General features: G+C 34.5%; 1 protein-coding gene across 1 annotated transcript in view; it reads left to right on the top strand.

Moving 5' to 3' along the window:
• LOC138331622 (equilibrative nucleobase transporter 1-like) overlaps positions 1 to 13,481 on the top strand; it is a 75,662-nt gene that overhangs the window by 40,941 nt on the left and 21,240 nt on the right. The window lies entirely within an intron of this gene.

The raw sequence follows: 13,481 nt of genomic DNA on the forward strand, positions 1-13,481 counted from the left end.
TATGGTTGTTAACCTGTTTTGGGAGAGTATGTTTCGTAAGTGATAAAATGTTACTGAGGTCGCTGGAAAGTCAACGTTGCTAATAATAAGCACGTCTATATAAGAGCGATACAGAAGGATAATGAAGCCGACCCTCGAGTGATGGTCTAGACCGAAGTCCTTATAATTGGCAGTTATGTTCTCGCCTTTGTACGATGGAAACACTGCTGTCATATGGTAGGTAATCAGGAGGGATATCGATGGTGGTATTCATAACATACTGACAAAAACACTAGCAAAACACAGGCCTTCTATTGTGTACCATGCATAGCGATACAAATGATCTTTACTTTGGTCTATGATAGCAAAAATTACACATGCATGGAAAATCCAATCTAACAAATATATGACAATAAGATAATAAAACACACAAACTCAACATCCCCCAAATTAAAAAAAGCAAATGAAATAGAAAAAAAATATAAACATTCTTTTTATTTATTGCGTGGGATGCTTTTAAACGATGTTTTGAGTTCAATTTACTTCTTCATACAAATAATGATGATCTGTCTTAATGATAAACTATACAGTATGTAGCTAACTGGAGCGATACTTACCCTCGGTAAAATACAAAATAATAAATGATGCCAGTCACGTGACCAGGAATATGGCCATTAAGCTACTATTAATGGGATTATGTCTAAAATACCACATACATCATTATAGACGTCAAAAGCTCCCTACACAAACGTGTGAATTGGATGTTATCACATAAAGTTGCGTATCAGGTATTCGTTTTTCGTCGTCAAGTAGAGAACATTGTAATATCATAACAATAATTTCATGATTTATATAGGTATCGTTATAAATATCGACTATCGTCGGTGATAAACTCCTTCCCATATCTACCTTGTCTCACTCTCGAGTAATAGAACTGGCTTATCTCGTGAGCCACCGTGTTCATACTCATTTCGGTTCGTCTAAATGTGCATATATCCCTCTCTGTCTGGCTCAAGCATCCTTCTAGGCAATAATTGGAACCCCTGATCCATTCATCGACGTAGTTTCAGAGAAGAGCCGGGACGTACCTTCCTTCTCTTTCTAAAAAGCATATCGTGAAAGTTTAAACATCAGAATGTGAACCATGCAATGGATGTCTGACGTCATCGAACACCTTTATGACAATGACTTGTAATTTGATGATAATATTTAACGTGCTGATGTTTTTCAAAGGGTGCATATCATAACAAAACATATTTTTTTTACAATTAAAGATATTCGTAATACTTTTATTACATGCACCTAGCATCGAGAAATAACAATGGAGAAAACATTTCATGTGTCGTGTATTTCTAACACATGCGCCAATTATCAATAAATGTAATATCGTATGTGATTTGTTAGGCTTTGTTATGTGTAACTGTCTTGCAACACAAAAAAAAACCCGAAATAACTCATGACGGATTTCGAATAAAATCAAATGTTGTACAATAACTACACATTTTCTGAGAAAGAGATGTTGCATTCTGCAAAATAAAAATGTGATTGGAAATGGCAAGGCGGGTGTTTGATTTGGATTTCAAATTGTATTTGACAAGTGACTTATTCGTTATAAATTTCTATATATGCTCCAGCAGTTCCTCCACAAGACTAACGAAGCCGTCTTGTTTATACAATATACAGAAATGAAGCTCCGTGAAAGTTGATTTTAAATTAGATCAAATTATTGTATGCTATAAAGATAATCCACAGAACGAAGACCAGCATTGTGCTACGGAAATGCAAGTAGCATTCTTGATGAAAGTGATACGAGACCCCAAAACGCATTTCACTCACATACCAAATCGTTCTATTTCTTATTAAGTCTTTTATTAGACTAAAAAAGGATAACCAACTAACAACCTAGTGTTACTGTAACTATTATTATCATCAAAGTGGATAGATGATACCATTCATTGAATATGATCTCATCTATGCACGTGACCTAGCCAATACGAACCTAGGATGTAATCATCACAAATCATGTCAAGATTGACATGCAGTACTAAACATCAGTTTCAAGCTATGAAATCGTTGTAATATCCTTGTTTTCACCCAAAATACTATAGTTTTTACTGCTTAAACAAAACAATTACTTAATTAGGTCAATGTTATCTACTTTTTGAGTTTTCCATCAGTTTTCTGAACTGAACTTCGAAAAACCAATATTAAATGCGAAACTTCTAAAAATATTATCTCTATTCTAACATTTAATTAGGACTTAAATAATGGAAATGTTTTCACCCTTTGATATTTGACCTCTTGAAAGTACCATGAGCAAATGAAAAAATGGGTATCCTGAATTGGATACAATAAGCAGCTGACCCTAAGGTATCTTCATGCAAAATAGTTTGCATATCACTCAGTTGCCGTAAAATAGCCAAAAGTGATACTCCTCCTTTGTTTGTGCTCTATGTCCTTGATATTCTTTTTCATTGACTTTAAATTTTTACGGGAATAGAACTTTATGGATTAAGAAATCGCAGTTAATGAGATACCTAATACATACGTTTTACATGCGGCGAAAACAAGGGTGTTTAAAAAATCTCCAGATGGAATCTACATGGCCAAAGCGAGCAATGACTATCGGATACACTTATCATCCTGTTATTTCTTTAGATACACGTTATCTCACACAATGTTTTTTTTTCGGTATATATTTAAAAAAAAGACAACATGTGTACCATCATAATTAATACACAGAGCTTAGTAATATCCTAATGTTGTTGATTGCAGATGATAAACTACTTTCGTCCTGCAGGTAGGGCGTTAAAATTGGACCTGCTGCCCCAATTTCATTGATCGTAAAAAGCGACTAAATTTAGGATCTTATCTTTCCTAATGCCGCCCTTGGCACCGCCTCACTTTTGGCCTTGAGTTGAGCGTTCACTCATTTGTCCCCTGGTCGAGACACACCAAAGTCTATAAAAGTAGTTTCTGCTCCTGCTTAGCGCTCAGCATACGACTGGTTCGCCCATTGTATAATGTGACCGGATGGGATATGTTGCTTGGTGTCTTCGACGGCATGCTTCAGTGATATAGCACTATAAACAGGACAAGAGTTCCACTATGCGAGAGGACGTAAATATAATAACCAGACCAAAATCATTCAACACTTGCCATTCCAACTAACAACCTATCTCTGGACGCACACGACTTTTGGAACAAAGACAAGACTTGATGAAAATCGCGCATGCATTTTGTAGCCTATATACACAACAATATGTAATTTTCTTTACTTTCTTATCGTGGTCAGTGACATTTACCCAACTGCAGAGCTAACACTATCTTAAGAAATTCTACATGAATATTTTATCGCCTGAGAAAGTCAATAATATTAGGCTAGGATTCAATTCCGTATAAAGTCTCTTGTCAATATCTGTGTTTCAGCATATTGCAGCTGAGGCAATGAGTATTGAAGCATAAAAAATGACCATTGCAGTGTGGTCACAGGGTGTTAATTGGTTTGGTTTGAGGCTAAATGGCAGATTAACAGTCAGTATCATTTAAGGACGGTCTCCAATGTATGATATATATTGTGTATTGATATTTGTATGTTTTGGGATGCTAAAGCATATTCATGTTGTGCCCCCTTGTAACATTGGAGTTTTTGCCCTCTTTATTTTTTATCTCGCTGGAGCATTGCGTCTAACAGTACAATCCATGCGGTCACATTATACTGACAACTTGCAAACAAGTTGTCCTACTTCCTTTTAAATGAACGCTAAGCAGGAGCAGATTTTGTTTTTCCTGTTATGAACATTTGTTTGTTTGTTTGTTTGATTAATTAACGTCCTATTAACAGCTATGGTCATGTAAGGACGGCCTCCCATGTATGCGATGTGTTGCGTGTATGTTGTGCGAGGTGCGTGTTTCAGGAGACTGCGGTATATTCATGTTGTGTCTTCTTGTATAGTGGAACTTTTGCCCTTTTTATAGTGCTATATCACTGAAGCATGCCGCCGAAGACACCAAGCAACCTATTATACAGGGGGATCAACTGTCCTTTAATGACTATAGTATATTTCAGCACATTTACACTTTACAAAAGGTAATCAACAAAGTTATCCCATACACCATAATAATTATGGCATTACCCTGTAGTCATGTTCCTGTCACAGTACGAAAACCGTCCTTGAAATACCTTATATAACAATAGCGAACTAACTATCTCTTATTCCGAAAATATACCGAAACGCCGTGTCGATGTGTTGTAATTACCTCAGGTTTGCACAAAATGTATACAGGTTATTAACGAAGTTTAGCTGATAGACTTATTGATTAGAATAACTTATTTGTATCATGGAAAATTACACCGGCACGTTACAAAAATAAATCTAATTACAGACGTACGCCGGGGCATATAAAATCCATTATAAAAAGTAACAGTGCTATGAGATAATGAGACTACGCAAACCTAATGTTAACACTGCTGCAATTTTTACTACGGGAAGCATGTATACAAATTTTACTTCCTGATTTCAAAGTTTGCCCGAAGCACATTCACTTTAGAAAGGAAAAATGGAATTTCTTTTTAATATGCAGAATTGAAAGTATGCCATAAAATATGGGTTTCTATATCATACGTTCCGCTTTTCCAATGCATGTAATTTTCCCGTTTATTGGCGATGATAATCACATCAGATGATGTTTGAAATAAACACGCGAAGCTTACCATCATGATACTAGTTCTGTCTCGATCCCTCCATTCCCTATTGGTAACACTTCTTCGCTTCCGTGATCGGTAATAAAGTACATGCGACTTCCGAGCGACGAGTGCAATGATTTAGGATAATGGATGTTTAAAATGTTAATCGACGGAATTTCCTTTGCACGTTGTCATTTACGTTAATTGTTAAAAAGAATAAATGAGGACAGATTTTATTTCATGAACTCTTTATTTTCTAATTCTACCTAAGTTTGTTTTATTCTGTCTTAAAACGATCTATTATCCTCTAGCAGTGATTATCTGTAGATCAAGCTAGTCGGGTTTTCTATTAGTTAATTTTTCACTGCACTTGCCAGATTTAAGTGCACATTACACAATTTTACAAGTTATACGTATGCCTTCATTATTAGCAGCATGAACACTGACTACAGTCCATCACGCGAATGAAACTTCCTTAAAGCGATAAATCTTGTTGTTAACAATAACATACCTTATTCCAGTCACGTTTTATTGTCAGTCTCAATGTGTTCAAAATACTTTGAACGACATTGGGAATTTGGTGATGAAATTAACAACGTTAAATGGATGACTTTAAATTAAAACTTAATGTCATCAGCCACATTGGATTTCATTCCGTGTTAACTAGTATGCATCTAAAATAGATCATATTGTAGTCGTCCGCTGAAGCCATATAGCATTTAACATCGTTAAACTCCCTGAAGAATATTTCAATTGAGCCAAGATCAATTGGATCCAATCATCTTAAAAGTGAAATTGAACCACCGCCTCTCGTGCAGTGAATACCGTCAGGTGGCAATTCGTTTATGAACTGCAATAATTACATTAGAACCTTTTAAATAACCTGACACTTCAGACATCCATTCTGCGATTAGATTTTTGAAACAATGTGTTTTTTTCCCTCTATTTTCCATTATTCTTTCCATTGAAATCATTCTTTGATTGCATTTGATTTTTATCAGTCCATACTGAACTCCTTAATAAACTTCTTCGAAAATCGACATCTACGAATGAAAACCTATTAAGGAATATCCATGTGCACCGTTAATAAAATAATATAGAAACGTACTGAAAGGTTACAACTACTACAACTTGCTATCTAGATGTATGTACAATATATACCGTCTTGGAGTTAACAATTTTGTGTACGCGGACAGAACTGACATTAATTTTGTGATGAAACACTGATGCCGAAGAGAAAAACCCTTAATAACATTTTACATGTAATAAAGATTCCTTATTCTGTCCGCAATACGACCCAATGTTAATGGGAATGCGTATTTATTGCGAGATAACGCGGCTTCTCCAATTAATAGTTTTAGTGATGCTAAGATGGCGTTGAATTTCTCGTAACCATCTCCAGCCTAATGGACAAATAGAGATGTTTTTGCAGTTCCATGCTTAAAACAACGCTAGATGTCATCTATCTCATGTCTCGTCTTTTTATAATTGAACACCTCAACGCCAATGCCGCTCTATCCTGGCACCTCCGTGTATTTTTCAAATGAATGTGTACTTTGAAAACCAAGTTTTTCTTTGCATTACGTAACTGGTCACCAGACCCTAGGTATTGACAAGTTTCTCTCTGAGTATCCTTATTTCGAATGATGATCTCCCCTTATTTAAACAAATGTCGTAGATACAAAGATTATCAAGTCAAATATGTTATTCAAGATTTTCAAGAGGATGAAGGCCAGCCTAATCAGGATATTGAGATCCCTTTGTTTGGGCACAAAACGCCTTTAGGCAGTAATGCTGCCAGCTAACTTTCAGGTCGGGAAACGACAAGGAAAGCAAACTGGGACAAAAATTTTTTTTCAAATGTTATTTTTTTTCATTATATTTTTAATATCAAATATGCACTTAACATCACCTATTAAATGTTCGCATTTCAAAACATAGTACACACACGAAAACGAAAATTGTCTTCCAAACACCGTAAATGGTCATTTTATTTGGCCATATATATCAAGCTGAAACTCATCTAATGAAAAAGCATAAATTAATGCATATTTGTTACACTGATGATTGCGATATTAAAGAACATCACAAATATTTGGCTTGATAAATACTTTTTGGTAACCACGTGGTTTACGCAAATTATTGTTAAAAGTCAATATCAATTATTCATTTGGGATAATTTGTTGGTTGTTCTAATATCTAAACAGTTCATTTTGTTAGGGAAACGTGACCGTTGCGTTAACAAGCGAAAACACGGAAACCTTATAATCCACGTAATGATCAAATTCTATAAATAACGTTTTCATATACCTGGAAATATAAAGGTAACATACTCAATCAGATTACTGATTACCTGTCAGCAGATTTAGTCCTACATGTACATCGCTTTAACACCTAAAGATGGGACAAAATTTCTGTTTGTTGTGATGTGAATATTTAATTGCGTGGTTTTGGTTTTGTCATCGTGTAGCAGAAGAACTGCGGGGACATCTTATTAATTAATTGTTTATAATTTAGAAAATTTAGAAAAAAAGAACTGCGGGAACATCTTATTAATTTATTGTTAATAATTTAGAAAATAGTGCCGTTATTATAATCTTAGGTGAAGCTATTGTTTCAATTTAATATTAAACAAAAATGATTATTTGATGGTGTAAATTTATATGTATTATATTTAGAAATCTAATTTTTAGAGGTTTGGTCCAATCAATGTAACGGTGATATTTCGATAAAGATGCTACACCTCAGACGAAAAAGTGTTTTTTCTTCAGTTACAGTTAAAGGTACCCACTTTTAAATCTTTACCACTTTTGTAAAGTTAAAGCTCTTTATAATAATAATCAAGATAAAAATATAAAAAGTAATTATTTGCATCCCGAAAAAAAATCCATTGCACTATGCACTATAAGGAATGAAGTATAGATTATGCATGCCACCAAAAGCAAAATAAATAATACATATTTGTTAATCATGCAGCACTAAACATTATATCAAATTATGATTTATGCTCTGTCGGCGGTGGAGCATCTTCAAAGATGATAATTGTGACTGTGGTATACGATCGCCTCCGTGAGCAGACGCCCATATCCTTTTATCGTACATTAATACGAAGTAATTGCTCTTTCATTATCTCTCCCTTCCTAAGCTACATTAAACATATCTTCATAGCAACCCCAAAATATCATTGTAAGACAATGAAGCTTTGTATTCTATGATTTTTAATTTGAGTGCGTGATACTGGAAATCTTGTGTTGTTTAGAGATTATTTACTGTTATTTGTCACTGTTATTCGTTCAGATCAATCCTACACTGTATTCAAAGTCACGAAAATCAAATAAGACGTTTTGTAAGATGAAAGAATATACGAACGTGACTCTAGATGATGGCACATCAAACGCTGTATTTATGTATCCGTAATTGATAAACGACACTCCCCCGAGCGAACATATAGTCATTACCAGCGAGATATTTCATTTCCTCAACAAGAAATTTATTATCTCTATTATTATCTGGTATACAGAAGTATTGACTTCAATCGAGGACATTAATGAATCTCAAATAGATATTGCATTTGTAATTAATCACCTGCGGCGTATGAGGATTGTCGAATTCTTTGTCACAGTCTTTTAAATATGTTTCTCAAGATATGTTGTGAAAATCATAAAATATCATCAACTGTAATGATCTGAGTCCAATGTACAGTAATATATATGTCGTGACGCAATCTTTGTATTATTAACAGTACTAGCTAATAAATATAAGGTGGTTAATACCATATAGTGTGCAAAGGAAGATGTAGAATTTTGATATACATGTATGACGTTTTATTGAAGGTCGGTGGTATTACTCCAGCTTTCCTTCATCTAAAACACTGACGCGTCTTTAAATGACCTTGACATTAATACGACGTTAAACCAATCAAAACAACACCACTTAAAGACATAGACACTGATTTTATATACTTTCTACAGCTCTTCTATGATTCACTAAATTGGTGCATTCCATGAAAATTGTGTTTTCGTTCTTATGATGAAGACTTCAGACTTCCGTTCCCAAAGTGAGCATCCTTCATGTCTTCTGTAGAAGGTGTCAGCGACAAACACTGTAATACAGCCATATAGGAGATACGATGGTGATTGATAAACTTTTTATGATTAACGTTGTACAAGTATTAACAGTGAGTGTCATTTATGGACGCCCACCAATGAATGTGTTAGGTGGTGTGTATGTTTTGGGAGACTGTAATGTGTCCAGATTGTTTTTCATACATTTGTTGCCATACATTTTATAACACAATCTTAATGAAGTATTTTGCATCTCAGACACTAGATAAACAAAATATGTCATAGTACAGTATAGTGACAGACGGCAAGCGAGTCGTCTCACTCCGTTCTTCTGATTTCTAAAATCCCGCCTATTGACAGATATTACAGACTTGCTCCCAGACGAGAACGTTCACCTTAATGACAAAGGTCAAGAGAGATGTCAGAGGAAAAGTATACAATTTGCAACAATAACAACACAAAAACATTTTTGGAACATACCAGGATGGATACAAATACAGACATCCGAAATGTTCCACTGATTGGCTTGTTATTCTAAATATACGCGATGCTTTTTGTTTTCTTCGTTGTAATATGTCGAGTATTTAAAACATATACGTCTTAGCAGATAACAGTAATATCCGGCGACAGGATTTTCGTTTTTCATAAAGTTGGCCGAAAGCCTGTAAGCCCGGTATTGAGTTTGCTAATGAGGATCAAATTATTACACTGGCAATAACTAATTGTTTTTCGATTTTTGGGCTAAAGAAGGCCTTGTAGTGGCTGAGTATATATTCCATAGAAATGATTTTTTATTTTACTTTGAATTCATTTCGGCCTTTTATTTCGGATTGTCAATATACTAGGTATATCTCATTATAACTAATTGTGTTTGCACTGTTATATCTTTCAGACAAATGAGTTGAATGTTGCATTGTCATCTTAAATCCTTTTGTGATGCAATGCTTTCTTAATTCAAAATATAGATATCTATCTACTTGAAGGTGTTTATGGTTAAGAATCATTTTGAAGAAAAAAAAGTAAAATCGAAAACAATATGGACAGTTTCGATTCGTAGACTTTTTTAATTTTATTTTTTATTCATTTTTAAAATGATACACACAACATGTACAGAAGATACGTGAAAGACAAATAGAATAGATGTTACATTTGAAAAGCTATTTCAAATTACATATTTTAACGTACTTACAAGTACTTCGTGGACTTTTAATGTAAAAATCAAAACATGAAAACAACTTTGCATGGGCTCCACAATTTGAATGAAACCAATATGGCCGACATGAAGTTGCTGAAAACACCATGTGGCTAGTCTATTTTTTACCAAACGCTAAGGAAAATGTATCCTGAAATACACCCCCCCCCCTTCGAAAAAAACCCCGTTACATTTTGTTTTCATTGGTTACTGATTTACGAGGCTTAACGTGCTTTTGTTAGCTAAAATCATTTAGAACGACGTCCCCCGGTATGCAATGTGTTTATTGTGTGCTGATGCATAGGGAGGCTGCGGTATATTCGTATTGTGTCTTCTTTCGATTATGTAACTCTTACTTTTTTTTTACTGCGCATGCCACTAAAGCCACTATGGACACGTTAACAAAATATCTTTTTCTTAGATATATAACAATCTGATATTTTACCGCAGTTAAATAAAATATTCACAGAATAAGGCAGATATGAATACATTTATATTTGAACATAATTTTAATATATGTAGCTCCTATTACAAAGAACATAGAGCTACCTTTAGCTAAAGATTCGTTTTCCATTATACCGACGCCGGAATTATTACGTAACACTTTCATTGACGCCATGAAACGTGATTGATACAATTGTTCTCATGATGACGAACTGTTTTAAGTCAAACATAGTTTAACTGCACTGCACATGTTAATAAATCCATTTGCCAAACAATGAATGATCATCATCTTCAGGATAGACAGCTTGTTTTCGCTGTGCACGGTTTTACTTGTGACAATTCAAAGCTATTTAGAGTCTAAGTTCATATTTTAACAATCACAAGGGATCATCTTTCATGATGAACGCCAAACATAACATATCTCTGTTGAATTTATGTATATTCTTCCTATATCTTAACACGTTACATGAAATCATACTTAGACCATAAACTTATTCCTACAGATTAAGTTATATTATCTGTCTGTCTATATCATATCGCCGCAAGTGTAAATAAAAACGCATTATTTACTTTCAAGACGTGCTCCTCATATAATGAAGCTGTTAAGACATTTTCACAAGTTTAATGCTCTTCGGTTCCGATATTTGGTTTTTATTTGCCGATAACACCGTATATATACCACGAGACCGCCAGTTCATCTGTCTGCTATCTAAGGATTGCTTCCACTTTTCCGATGACGTTATCGTGTGTTTGCCAGTTTGATATTATTATGTCCTTAAGCATTTTATAGTCGGTCTGAAAGCCGCTAACTGACAAACGTACGACGCATTTCCTCTGTTTGACATTGTGGCGAGTAAAGTACGTGGAAACTGATATTTGATTCAACAATTGATCTGACAACATCCAGACAATTGCTAAATATTTCCTGTGTGTGTCACAACTATTACTTATGCGGCGCGAATCCAAGAATTCAACGTCGTGTTAGTAAGGCGTCAATGAGAAGATGTCCTCTTCAATTTGCTCATTATCCATAACGTTATCATCATTGATTCCGTGTTCTGAAGTGTCAAAAAATACGCCTCTGCATGGAGCCTTTGTGGCCGAGTGGTAAAGATGTCCCGACATATTTCTCCACCAACAAACCTGGCAACCTTTTACAATTTAAGGATAAAAACACAACGCGTCCGTACGTTAACAGCCGAGTACGTAAACCTATTTGGTTGGTTATATTTCGGCTTAGCATCCTATTTACAGCTAAAGCCATTAAGGACAGCCTTGCATATTTGTAATATGTAGCGTGTGCCGCATTTCTACGTTTTTATAGTGCTAGCTGTCTGAAACATACCACCAAAAAGCACCTAACAACATACCCCACCTAGACAATAGGCAAACCAGTCGTTCCTTTCCATTTATGCTGGGGTTTAAAGCACATAAACTATTGTAAATCACTTTATTTTCGCACGATATAAAATTTTGCGTAACTTTGCGAGAGAGAATACGTACGTTCGTTGATGTAGGCTGTTTTACCCATTATGCAACAAACAACAAGACAGGGCGGCCAAGAAACTTTTCGTGCAAGGGACTATGAAACGTATTTGCGACATTGGCTTAGGTAAAATTCCATAAAATTTGAAAAATTTTGGTTAATGGTTTGGCATTATATTTATTTATTTAAAAGGGCTATATACGAGACACATTTGTTACATAATGTAAGTGATCATGACCCAATACGGACAAATCATTTGGTCTAAAATGTTTATTTCAGTATTACACCTTTGTCACTTATAAACTGTAATTAATTACACTGTCTAGAACCAGTCCTATCATTTGAGACTACTTCTGTGGGTCCAGGTCTAAAACGAGAGTATTTATTATAGGAGGTTGGGTTGCATAGAGCAGCGAAAATACGCAAGAAAAAGGAAATTTAAGACGGAAGTTATTGGAAACGATGACGATATCAAGAACAAATGTCAACGTCTATCTCATAATCCCCATGACGTTGGCCGTTTGTTTAGATATTAATTCAGTTGTGCCATCTCATTCACAACATTTGATGCCGTCTGGCTGTTAATTGTCTGTGAAAGCTTGGAGTATCACCGCTAAAATCTAATTAGTATCATCACAGAAAATATTAAGGCTAATATCCGCTTGATTAAATTGTATAAAGTACACGTAAATCTAATATCATGATCTGAAGTAATACGTATGTGTCATAGCGAACATGTTTTTATGTAGTTTTCAATCTATTATCCCAGGCTGCTAACAATGCTTATACAATATTACATATGTATGTGAATACAATGAATGTAGGGATATTCAGATATACATTCATATTTTAAGTATCCGATTCAAATTGGCAAAACATTTTTCTTCAAATAATCTAGCAGATTATTTTTGCAACTTAACTGAACAAAACACGTATTCACATAATATACAGCCATTTACTATATATATGGTATATAATTCATTGCTAGCTTAACTTAAACAAGTTCAAAATGTTCGCTGAATTTCACTACGGAGGTCGGATTTATCTCCCTTTCTTTGCAATGTGACATTTTCAGTGTTATTTGCAATGAAGTACAATAATTCCATATCTTAATATCGAAATAAATAATATAATTATATTTCAAATTATATTTTGAAATGCTATTGTCTCTCAGGGAATCACCTTCAATTTGATTAAAAACAAATAACAAATATGTACAATACTTTTTGTAAACATAAGCAAAGTACAGATTTTGCAAAATATTGTAAATAATGGAATTATTAACCGTTGCTAGTTAAGTGTTGATTGATATATTAAAAGCTCTTTCCAATGGGCCTGTATGAAAAATATAGCACATACAGCTTTACCTAATTAAGGAATAATTTGAAAAGATTTTTTATGTTATTGAGATAACACACAAAAATCTGAGAATACTCTAAATAACAGATAAACCGCGAATTATGACGAGAGTACACTCAGATTTTGGTGTTATATCCCCAAACATTTTATTCAAATTAATCAATATACAGTTGTTTCATGCCTTTTCAGTCAACAGTCGAACTCTTTCCCGAGGTATTGGGACCAACCCGATGAACTGTTTTTCGAGGTCGGGGGCCGAGGGAAACAGTT

The sequence above is a fragment of the Argopecten irradians genome, chromosome 9, assembly GCF_041381155.1.
Source record: "Argopecten irradians isolate NY chromosome 9, Ai_NY, whole genome shotgun sequence".
Classification (NCBI taxonomy): Eukaryota; Metazoa; Mollusca; class Bivalvia; order Pectinida; family Pectinidae; genus Argopecten; species Argopecten irradians.